General features: G+C 26.9%; 2 non-coding genes across 2 annotated transcripts; one reads left to right on the top strand and one right to left on the bottom strand.

The window, feature by feature from the left end:
• Window positions 1–2080: 2080 nt before the first annotated feature.
• Window positions 2081–2153, bottom strand: Trnav-cac (transfer RNA valine (anticodon CAC)). Its single transcript has one exon. It is a non-coding gene; the product is annotated as a tRNA-Val (tRNA).
• A 6686-nt stretch (window positions 2154–8839) lies between these two features.
• Trnal-uaa (transfer RNA leucine (anticodon UAA)) lies at window positions 8840–8922 on the top strand. Its single transcript has one exon. It is a non-coding gene; the product is annotated as a tRNA-Leu (tRNA).
• The last annotated feature ends 3901 nt before the right edge of the window (window positions 8923–12823 follow it).

Below are 12823 nucleotides of genomic sequence, written 5' to 3'. Positions count from 1 at the left end.
AAACAATATTAAACAATAATGATAAGCTCTTAGTTATTTATATTTCAAGCATTATTTGATTAGAGTGAAACCCTTTGTAAAACCATAACAATTTGAACAGTTTTGTTTTAAGTTTTATACAAATTACGAAATGCAAGAATGTAGAAGCAAAAAATAACTATAAATTTTTAGGTTAAAACTGTAATTAAACCTTACTAAACTAGTACAGCTAAAATTGTTTAGTAGTAAAGAAAATGGAAACTTAAAGTTGAATATACATCGTTGATTACATGAAAATAAACTTAACTTCACGTTAACTTTAAACTTCAGTAACTTTTTTTTTTAATATATATTTAGTAAATATTAAGATATTTGAAATTCTAAAGTGATTACAACGTTTACAAAATGTATAAAGTAAAATGTTTTTAAGCAAAAAATTTTTTTTGTTAGTTTAGAATATGTACAAATTAAGCAACAGCTATAAATATAAAACAAGCTCATGTAGTAATATTTAAAACTAAAAGTTGCTTTGTAACTTATGTAATGAAAGGTTTTTATTTTTTCATTGTTTTAACAATTATTTAAACTTTAGTTTAAGCAAGTCACTAAATATAATTTAATGGTACGCTACTAAATTAACGTAGTAAAAATATAAGTAAATAAATGACAACGCTTTATGGTTTAATCAAGCAAGTTATAGGTTTTTGTATTACAATACAAGAAAATAGCAAAAATTTTAAGTTTTTATGGTCTAATTTAAACAACAAACTAGTAAAAATTTGACAGTGTCGTACTAATTAGATAAATAAAGCTTAATAAATGTTTTAAAAACAAAAATTCCAAACAGTATTACGACTCAGTGTTTTTATATAAAAGTCATAATATCATTTATTTCTTGAATTAGTTAATTATAATTTATAAATGACATATAAGAATGCCATAATCTATCTTTAATAAAAACAGATTGCTTTTAAAATTATCTGTACATTTTTTCATGTTGAAATTTTTAAATACCGAATATCTTTTGTAACAATTTTTTATTAGACTTTCATGAGTCGTAACTTATTTATAAAACCAATTTTATTTAAATAAAAATATGTATATTGAGAGAACCAAGATAAATATAAAATTAAATACCTAAAGCTACATGAAACACTTAGTAATTACGTAAAATGCTTTAGAATTGCTGTTATGACAAGTTTATTACACTTAAATATTTATTAAAACAACTCAAATACACTTGCTAACGAAATAATTTCGCAGAAAAACAACAATTTGCTCACTACTTTTTTTATTCAACTGACGCACGTTTCTCCGTGTTAATGAAGTTAAAACATTTTTACGGATTTATTTAAAGCTTCCAAGTAACAGTTTTCAAAGTTACTTGGAAAACTTTGATAAACCCGCAGAACTGTCTTAATTTTTTTTAAACAGAGAAACGTCCGTCAGTTTAATAACGAAAAGTAGTGTAAAATTAAGTACAACACAAAGTTTATAAAAAAAAACTTATGTTAATCTACTAAATTGTTTTCTTAAGTAAAGTTGTACTTTTCAAATTAGTATTCTCGTTTATAAACATTGACTTCTACGAACCTAAAAATAAAAGATTTTTTCACAATTTTTAGACTACTTATTTTTAAACATAAGGTATCTTTGATATTAGTAGATTTTTTTCTTTTTCTCTGCTAATAGTTTATCTGAAGCTATAAACAAGAAAATAAGTATGTGTAATAAAAAAAAACTTGCTTGTTCGATATTAATATTTGTTTTGTCATCGATGTAAAGAAATGCAATGTTTTATTTTAACTATGTTTTTCAGCTATAAAAGTTGACATACCTTTTGTATCAAAAATATTAGCTGTTCACTTATTAAATAAAACTAGAAGATCTAAAATTAGATAAAATTAAATTCACAATAATCAATAAATAAATCACTTAAAAAGTTCAAAACAAATAAAACCAGAACTAAAAAGATAGAAAATTTTACTAAACTTCCAGCTTACAAACAAAAATATACTTATTAATTACATGCAATATAAGCGAAACACTTAATAAAAAAGTTTGACAAAAATGAAACCTTTTTGTACAATGAAAGTAAAAATGTTTCAGCCCGGGCTCGAACCGGGGACCTTTCGCGTGTGAGGCGAACGTGATGACCACTACACTACTGAAACACTTGCCATTAGGTGTAATATTGCGTATATAAACTTGTTGTACCTTGAATTGACTCTCTTTGAAAGCTTCAAACGACGAAAAAATCGGCGAAAGTCTGCAGTGCAGAAGCCTGGACTATCGTGTGCCGTGAGACAAGCTCAAGTTTAACAAAAGAGTTGATCATCAGACTTCAGTCATTCCATCTGATCATCAGTTTTTGTTGATTGATACGAGCAATCCATATGTCTTGCCTAGTGGACAATGTATTGAACGTTGTACAGCAAAAGACAATGCTGAAGTTACTGATCAATGCCATCAAATGGTTGCTTCATGTGAAAGCATGATAAACCGTTTGTAGATAGAAGGCTATAGGTTTTTCGGTTGTGACTGACTGATGAGTCCTAATAAGGACGAATCCATTTTCAGTTTACCGAAAGCATATGGTCTGATGATTTTTGAAAGCTTATGAACATATTCAATAGTACAAAGTAAAAAATGCTGTACAATACAATTGTGTTGTTTAAGTTAAAAATTTGACTTTAAATATACTTAGCAAATTATTAGCCTAAATGAAACTTATATTGATATATAGAAGTAATTACTACAAGATTAGTTTTAATTTAAATTAAATTAGCTGAAGGTCTACCCTTAGAAATAGTTAAAACTAGACTTATATGTTTTAACATTTGAATCTCACTTAGCTATAAATATACATTTTTTCGTTTTTAACAATATTGTTTCAAAAAATATAGAAGTTTTACTATTATGCTGACAACTAGGAAATAAAAAAAATGTTTAAATAATTTGAAAGGTTTTTAAATTTTCAATCATGTAGTATTTTTAAGAGTGCAAACTTTGTTAGAATAAACGTTCTCTGTTTAATTAATTTAGAATTTTGGTATTAGTGTAAAATATATACTTATGAGCTTTGACAAAATATTTCAACTTTTTACTAGCTAGCAAAACATAAATGTACAACTATGTGACAAAACAGAAATATTTAATTAATTGAAAGTTGTTGTAAACATCAAATAGTACTCAAACTAGTATTAATTTTAATCAAAAGAAGACTTAGTTTATAAAACTTGAAACTTTATTTATATTACAATCAGTAAAACTTTTTAGTTTAACTTTTAGGACAAGCTTACAAGCTTATAGTGACTATTGAGTTTTAGTTATTTATTTATTGTCATACTTTGTTTAGTTGTAGTATAGTGATATGTTAATTTATTACTTATCCACGACTTAAATCAGTTTATAAATTTAAATAACAAATTTTCATTAGCTAGAAAATTTTATAATATATTTAGCAGTTTATTTCTACAGTTAGTTTTATCATTTATAAACACCTCAATTTATTTTCTCAGTCATCATTTAATCAAAACATACTTAGATTTAAAAATATTAATTTTAATAAAATCATAAACTTAATATTCTTTGGTCACACGTATGGATACATACAAATAAAAACAAAAGCAATTACAAAGTAAAATGCACGACTTGAACTAAACATTTTTTACAAATAAACATCAAGTTTATAGCCATAAGCGTTAAACCACGTGAGAGTTTACCGCTTAAACTAGCAGATAAACTGTGTATAATTCTGCTAGCGAGCGAAAACGCGTTGAAAATTTGCAACGCATTATTATAGATCATTTTGTCGAGCTAACGGCAAAAAAATTAACGCTTGAACGCACATATGCTAGCATTTGACTGCAGTACAGAGCTAGCTGCATTTTCATTTGAGATTATATACAGTAATTTCTCCATTTCAATACAAGCATCGATGGTGTAACGGTTAGCTTTGGTGCCTTCCAAGCACTAGTTTCGGTTTCGACTTCCGGTGGACATGTATTCAACATAATATAATCTTAATTAGATAAAACAGTAAGTAAGGATCAACGAAAAAAAAAAGTGTTTTAAGTAGTGTTCGATAGTTTAGTTGTTAAACTCATTAAAAAATAGGTATACTATCAAAATCCACCCGCGTTCAAAATCCACCCGATCAAAATCCACCCGCGTTCAAAATCCACCCGATCAAAATCCACCCGGTTCAAAATCCACCCGATCAAAATCCACCCGGGTCAAAATCCACCCGATCAAAATCCACCCAAGTCAAAATCTACCCGATCAAAATCAACCCGAGTCAAAATCCACCCGATCAAAATCAACCCGAGTCAAAATCCATCCGATCAAAATCCACCCGATCAAAATCCACCCGAGTTAAAATCCACCCGATCAAAATCAACCCGACTTTAAATCCACCCGTTTCAAAATCCATCCGATCAAAATCCAGCCGATCAAAATCCACCCGATTCAAAATCCACCCGATCAAAATCCACCCGGTTCAAAATCCACCCGGTCAAAATCAACCCGGTTCAAAATCCACCCGTTTCAAAATCCACCCGATCAAAATCCACCCGGTTCAAAATCCACCCGGTCAAAATCAACCCGAGTCAAAATCCACCCGATCAAAATCCACCCGAGTCAAAATCCACCCGATCAAAATTCATCCGAGTTAAAATCAACCCGAGTCAAAATCCTACCGACACAAAATCAACCAAAGTCAAAATCCAACCGAATCGAAACAAGCACCTTGTTTATTTATTTCTGTTTAAATCAAATATCATTTAAACAAATCTACACCTGTTTTAATGATCTACACCTGTTTTTTAAGCTTAGTTTTTTTCAGATGTCACTGAGAGTTGCTTGTAAATGACAACCTGAAATGGCTATCAACAAAATGCAAAAGACTGAAAGAAAGATAAAAAACAACACTTTATGAAACCGAACCAGAAGAGGAAATGGATATCAAATTTTATTAATTGTATTATTGCATCACTGTGTTGTTGTTTACCGTGTTGTTTTCTGAAACACAAAACGTTTCATAGATTGCTTTCTTAATTATTAAACAGATAAGTGATCATGAAAATTAAAAATTTGTTATTTAATTTAAATAACCTTGTAAATAATGATAGAAATAATAATATGACACAAGTTTTTAAAAAAAATAGTTTTCGACTTTAGAAAAAAATATACATTTTAAATATGCCAGGCCTGATCCCTATAAGTAGATAAACGTGACTAAAACAGATTAAAAACAAAAATTGAATAAAACAACGGCTCGCGGAAAAAATTGAAACATGAAATTTGGCCCGAGATTAACAATTGTCTGCCGACTCTGATTAAATCCAACTGCATCTTCGTTACTTTTAATTACAAAAAAGTAAAAGGCAAACGTTTAAAATTCATTTAGTTTGTGTTTTTTTTTAATATAATTTTTTAATGTGAAAGGTCTTAACAAGATATTTATCTATAAAAGTTGTCTTTGTTAAGAAAAGGTCACTAATTTACTTTAGATAGTTACCTTTACTGTATTGCCATTTAAAGATTTTCCAATATTAACTTTAAATTAAATGTTTATTAATTTTCGGTTTTATTTATTAGACAAAATTTTCACGCTTTTAAAGTTAATTTGTCTACTAAACAATTTGTTATAACAATAGTTGTCTTTACCGTTTAAATTCGTTATAACCAATATAAAATTTTGTTTAATTTTAATATTGTTTCATTTTTAATTAAATTACTTAAAATTTCTTAAGTTTTAACAAATGGACTTTTTTTATATGAAGATTATATTAAAAAAAAATAGTGGTAAATAATAACATTTCCATTTCTATGAATTAAAAAATATCAATTAACAATATAATATTGAACAGTAAATAATAATTTATGTTACTTAATTACAATTTCTATGCAACTTTATATTTATAAAAAAACATAAAACGTTTACAACTAATTAATTAAAAACATGCAGTTATAGCTTTTAACTTAAATTGTCGGAAATTAATTCAAGAAAATTTATCGCATGTAAATTAAAAGTTTTAGATTAGAAAATTTAAAATTAAAACGTTAACCAAAAGAGATTAAATTTTATAAAACCACTCAATTAATCAGTTTCAAAACTGACCTTACCTATTAATAAAATTAATAATACGATTGTTTAAGTTGATACAGTCTGGTACAAAAATTCATAAAATAACTTATACTTGAATTTAAACTCTCTTGTCTGAAATACATACTTTTTTTAATGAACATATGTAAAAATAGAACATTTCAATAATAAATTAAAAATGTTATAAGTTTTTTTTTCGTAATATTTGTTATAAATATAGTGTCATTTCTAAAAAACTCAACTTATTTGTTTACTACTACAATTCTAAAGTATATCATTTCCCTAGCTCAAGTCTAACTACTAACTTTTTTAGTTGCAATTTACAAGCTATTTGAGCAAACTCAATGAATTGTAGAGTCGATATTTGTTTTATGTAAAGGACTTTAGAATTCACAGAAAAATGTTTAGCTTTTTAATCTGTACTATTAGTTAAAAACTAGCAAATTAAGTTGTTATCTAATTAAAAATAACTTATAACTTTAGTTACTTTAGACGAAACAATTTTTAGTTTTTTTCAAAAATAGATGGTTTATAAAAAAACATTTAATAAAATAAAATTCAAATAACTTAAACACTTTGAAAAAAAGATAATAGCAGCTAAAATTATTGTATAAATTAAAAAAATAACTAAAAAATATTTTATAACAAAAATTAGATAGAAAACAATAAAATTGTTTTAAAACAGTTATTGATTTCTTACATATTCCTTATTTATATTTTTAGTAAATTAGTTTTCGTATTTTTATATTAAAATTTATGTTCTGTTTTTAAAAATTACTAATAAAAGAAACGTCAATAAATTGTTTACTAAACGACAAATAAAAGCGCTCAAAATATTTGGTCCTAAGTCCTCTTGCACGAACATACCTTAAAGTTATCGAGTCGCACACCAAAAATATCTTTTAACGTCTTTTCCACGTCGAAAACAATAATGTTTAAAATATAATTAATAGGTGATAGTTTTTCCAAATTTAACAAAGAATTTTTATTTTATTATCACGTAGTAATTTTAAATAGTTCTTTATCTATATTTTATTTTTTATAAACACTGTTAGTTGAATTTTTTTATATAATAAAATATTGTATGTAATACTATTTTGAAATTTAAGTAAAGCACAAAACACAAAATTTTTACATCAAAAAAAAAAGCTCAAAAATTTTAGATTAATATTTTAATTTTCTTTTTGTAACATTTTATTAACATTTTCATAAATTCACATTATTTGGTATTTGATTTTTGTAATTTTCTTAAGTTTAATAAATGTTATTAAAGATTCTTCTAATTTATAAACTTCTATAGTTTTGATATTTTAATTTACTATGAGTTATCCTTAGTAAATATTTTTATTTAATTATGATTGACTTTGGGAAATTAAATTAGAAGGAAGTTTAAATGGATTAAAACTGTGCGTAATTCTTTTTTTTTTTTTTAACTTCTTTTTTTAAAAGTAACACCAATACTACTAACATTAATAAATTATAAACATTTTAAATACTTGTAAAGCTACTATGAATATTTTTTTTAGTGCTGTTTAATTATATTGTTTAACTTATTTTTTTAATTATTTTATTAAATAAACTAAAATTTCCTTCTTTATAAATACTTACTCTTTTTTCTACCAATAGTTGTTTAAACATATAACTTTATTCAATATTACTAAATTCTATTAGAAATTAATTCTTATTTCGAAAAAAAATTAACTCGCGTTGATTTTGATCGGGTGGATTTTGAACCGGGTGGATTTTTGATCGGGTGGATTTTAAACCGGGTTGATTTTGATCGGGTGGATTTTGACTCGGGTGGATTTTGATCGGGTGGATTTTGATTGGGTGGATTTTTAACCGGGTTGATTTTGATCGGGTGGATTTTGAACCGGGTTGATTTTGAACGGGTGGATTTTGACTCGGGTTGATTTTGATCGGGTGGATTTTGACCCGGGTGGATTTTGATCGGGTGGATTTTGAACCGGGTAGATTTTGATCGGGTGGATTTTGACTCGGGTGGATTTTGATCGGGTGGATTTTGACTCGGGTGGATTTTGATCGGGTGGATTTTGATTGGGTGGATTTTGATCGGGTGGATTTTGATCGCGGATGGATTTTGATTGCGGGTGGATTTTAAACCGGGTTGATTTTGATCGGGTGGATTTTGACTCGGGTGGATTTTGATCGGGTGGATTTTGAACCGAGTTGATTTTGATCGGGTGGAATTTGAACCGGGTTGATTTTGAACGGGTGGATTTTGACTCGGGTGGATTTTGACTCGGGTTGATTTTGATCGGGTGGATTTTGACCCGGGTGGATTTTGATCGGGTGGATTTTGAACCGGGTAGATTTTGATTGGGTGGATTTTGACCCGGGTGGATTTTGATCGGGTGGATTTTGACTCGGGTGGGTTTTGATCGGGTGGATTTTGATTGGGTGGATTTTGATCGGGTGGATTTTGATCGCGGGTGGATTTTGATTGCGGGTGGATTTTGAACGTGTCCCAAAAAATAAGTTATAAATCAATAAACCTAAAACATACACAAAAGAGTGATTGTTTTTATTTAAGTATTATAAACTGAATTAAAATTACTATATTTAAAAAGTGTATTTATTCAGTTTTGTAAAATCAAAAACTTCAAGATAATCTACAGAACTCTATTTGAATTCTAATTGAATTTAAATCTACCTGTTATAATTCAAAAAAGCTACGTATAGTGTAGTATAGTGTAGTATATAATTTAAATACTCAGTTTATCTTCGACTACTGGGTTGGCCGAGTGGTTAAGGCGTTGGACTTAAGTTCCAATGGACGATTGTCCGCGTGGGTTAGAACCCTACATCCAGTATTTATTACGTGTAGTATTATTATTTTTCTTTTTATAACTGTAAGTTTTGAACTAAAAAAAGATTTGGCTTAAAAGCCTTATAAATATTATTTATTTAACTTAAGTGTTTACAATTTACTTTATAAGTTCATAGTTTTAGAAGCTTGTAGTTTTTATGTTTAGTTGAGAAAGTTTTTAAGTTTTTATCCTATTTTACGCATCATAACGTGTTTTATGCTATTAACTTACTATAAAGACGTTTCTAAAAGTAAACTAAAAAAGTTTAAGCTCGTTTTCTTTTGACTGTTACCTTAAGTTATAGTAGTGATTTTAATTAACATTTTAAAAACTAAAACACCATATTTAGAGGGTTGAATACGTATGAAAGTTTAAAAAAAAAAACTTTATTAATCATAGATAATTTTTATAGTATATTTAGTTTATAATGCATGGAATAACTTGAGTGATTTTACAAAAAACTAAGCGTAGTAATACATAATTAAACTAAATGCAGTTTAAACAATAGATAAGTTTCAAAAATAAATAGAGTATAAATAAAATATTTTTTGCTAATTGAATCTACGGTTTTCTACATTTGTTGATAAATAGTTTTATTACATCTTGCTCTAATTATTTGTTATTTAACCTACATTGGGCCGACAGGCTACAAAGTTTTACTTATATGAACGCGATAGTTGGATACCACGTAACCGACTGCGTGGCCTAATGGATAAGGCGTCTGAGTCCTAATCAGAAGATTACGGGTTCGTGTGTCGGCGTGGACTTCTTATTACAACTGCATTAGAGGTAATTGGTTGGCTTGGAAATAATCTATTTGTAAAATTCGACCAAATAAATTGTTTCCTAATATTTCTTTTTGATAAATATCTTCAACTCAAAATTTAAATTTAGTAATGTTTCACCTGTTTGAACTAAATCAAACGAGATCATCACTTGAAAAAAAAACTGTTATTTTTTTTCAATATAAACATGTAAGAAGACATTAGGCTATACTTTATTCAAAACTTGCGTTTATGTGTAAGAAAACAAAAACAAAATAAAACTTATAACTTAAAGTTATAAACTTCGGAAAATCAGTATATCGCCAGGTTAGTTTATGTCAAGGTTAGAAAAATGTAAGCTACTTAATAATAATATAATTTTAAAACATAAATAAAAAATATACTTACAACTAGCATGCTTATAAGATTCGTGAACAACAAGAAAAAACAACTCTTGTAACTAAAACACTAGGTTAATTACTGCTTTTAGTGTTTAAAATTCAATTATTGTATTGTGACGTAATTATAACTTAGGCATATAAAATCTTAAAGCTCTATTTATTAGAAATTTTGAAATTAGTTACTTTTGTTGGTTTTAATATTTCCTTGTACAAGTTGAAATAGTGGGGAACAGGTCAAAATTACACGAAGACAAAATTGCACGAGGGCACAAAACTGCACGAAGATACTTTTGCACCAAGGGTCAGTTTTGGACGTAGGGTCATTTTTGCACGAGAGTTAAATAAAGCTAAAGAAAACTATAAGATAAATTAACATAAATTTAATGCATAAAGTAATACTTATTTTATATGTATAAGTATATAATTTAAAATATATATTATATTATAAATTATAAATATAATATATTATAAATTATATATTTGTAAGTATATAAGTACTTATACATAAATGTATAAGTAATAGCAAAAATTAAAATAAAAAAACAACTAATAAAAGTTGTTATAAAAATAAAAAAATAATAAAACAAAATAAATTAAGTAAAATAAAATAATAATAAAAAAAATCATTTTAATACAAAAAAAAAACTCAATCCGTGCAAAAATTTCTTCTTGCAAAAGTGACCCTTCGTCCAAAAGTGTTTTTTTGCAAGTTTATTACGTGCAATTTTATCCTCTCGTGCAAAAGTGTCTTCGTGCAAAAATATCTTCGTGCAATTTTGTGCCCTCGTGCAATTTTGTACGCTCGTGCAAACTTTAACGCTACACTAAATAGAAAATAGTGATGTATTTATCAAATTTTCTTAAGGTTAGAAATAAAGCATTTTAAAATGAAAACATGAACGTATTAACTCGTTCCCTTTATTTAAAGAAGTTCTCCCGTCAGCATTCGCTATATTCATCTTCTCATCATTACTCATGCAACAATACGACAACTTGCAATTATAAATAAAAACTAACTTTAAAGGTGATTGAATTAAAAATATTAACGCGTTCTTACTCGCAGTATGTCTGTGATGTTCCTATTAAAAATAATTGTTTGAAGCATAGTTTATCAGAACTTAGTCTTGAAAAATATTTTTGAATTTTTGATTTGTTTGAACTCAGTATAAGCCAAGTTTATCAGCACTGAAAGCTTAATTGAATATTTCAAAGTTTAAACACTTTATCAACTGAGAAATTATTTAAAAAAAAACATGAAAAAACATTTTTAAATCCTTTTAACAAAACAGAACATAAAATTAAGAAAAAAAAGTTTGTTCTCACGTAATGAAAACAAATAAGATAAATTATTACAACGAAATTGAGCGAAATATAGTAAAAAACATTAATACCTGACTAATAAATGCTAGTTGTAATGAAATACTTTGAATTTTGTACTTTATTTATGATCATTAAAGTATTATACTCGACTAAGGTTTATGTTTAAAGTTTTTTGAATAAAATTTATTGACAGCCAGTGGTAAACCAAAACTTAAAGAACAATTTTCAAATGAATATCAATTGTTTCTATAAAACTTTAATAAATTTTATTCTGTTGTTTTTGTAAAAACGTAGTACTGTAGTCTGTAAGTATATAAAATGTTACTGATTTTAATTGTTTTAAATAACCACAAAACACACGTATATTAAGAAAAAGTTGAAGAGATTACGTTCTATAGTTGCAAAGTTTGAAAAGTGTTTATTACGTTTCTTTCTTTAAGTATTTGTTGATATTAAATCATTGTTAATAAAATACATACCGATATAATCCATGAAATTAATTTCATATGCTCGAGTTGTAACTTACTTTCACAAGCGTCGATGGTGTAACGGTTAGCATCAGTGCTTTCTAGTCACTCCATAACAACTTCCGGTTGATTCACCATTTACCAATAAAACTTTGGAAAAATCCAAAAACTATTTTCTATTCTCTAAAATCTTAGAACATTTAGACTACAACAACTGTATAGTGATAGAGGACCTGAAGGCTCATCATATAAACTAAGTATTACCATAAAAAGCTAACCTTGCTAATACATTCTAAATAGGACCTCTATGTGATATCTACCTAAGTACTGTTCTATAAGTTTTACAATTTATTACACATTACCATATAAACAAAGTAAACACACACTATAAAGAATACATAACATAATAGTCGATTAAATAATAATCAGCTTAAATAAGAGTTAACAGGTGGCTTTGGCTGGCTCACCATTCTACCAAAAGCAACGTTTATTCAAAGTTATCATATTTAAGCATTGAGAAATTATTCTTTTTTTTTGCAATCTCTTCTCTTATACAATTAAGAAAGCAGTGAAGCATGCATTACTGCTACACTCCCTTAACCTGTTTTTTTTTTAAGTTAAAATTTGTTTCTCAGATTTTAAAATTAAAACATAATTTATGAAATTTAGTTTATATTAAGTTCTTTCCCCTCCTAAAAAACTAAAAAAATCATTTCACCAGTTAAGTTATTTTTATATTGCTATTTAAAACAATAAAAACTTTATAGAAAGTATCAAAAGACTTGAAAAAATACTTATATACATAACATAAGTGCACATGCAAAGTTATAAGTGAATTATATTTTAAAACTTTTTACAACAACTAAAACACTTAATATGTTTGTGTTAGTTCAAATTTTTATAAAGTCAGTCTCCTGAAGTCCACTTCTTTTCCCATCATCTTGTCGAAAAA

The sequence above is a fragment of the Thalia democratica genome, chromosome 2, assembly GCF_965202585.1.
Source record: "Thalia democratica chromosome 2, ktThaDemo2.hap1.1, whole genome shotgun sequence".
NCBI classification, from domain to species: Eukaryota; Metazoa; Chordata; class Thaliacea; order Salpida; family Salpidae; genus Thalia; species Thalia democratica.
Note: the sequence above shows the minus strand (reverse complement) of the source record. Positions and strands in the feature narration are given on the sequence as shown.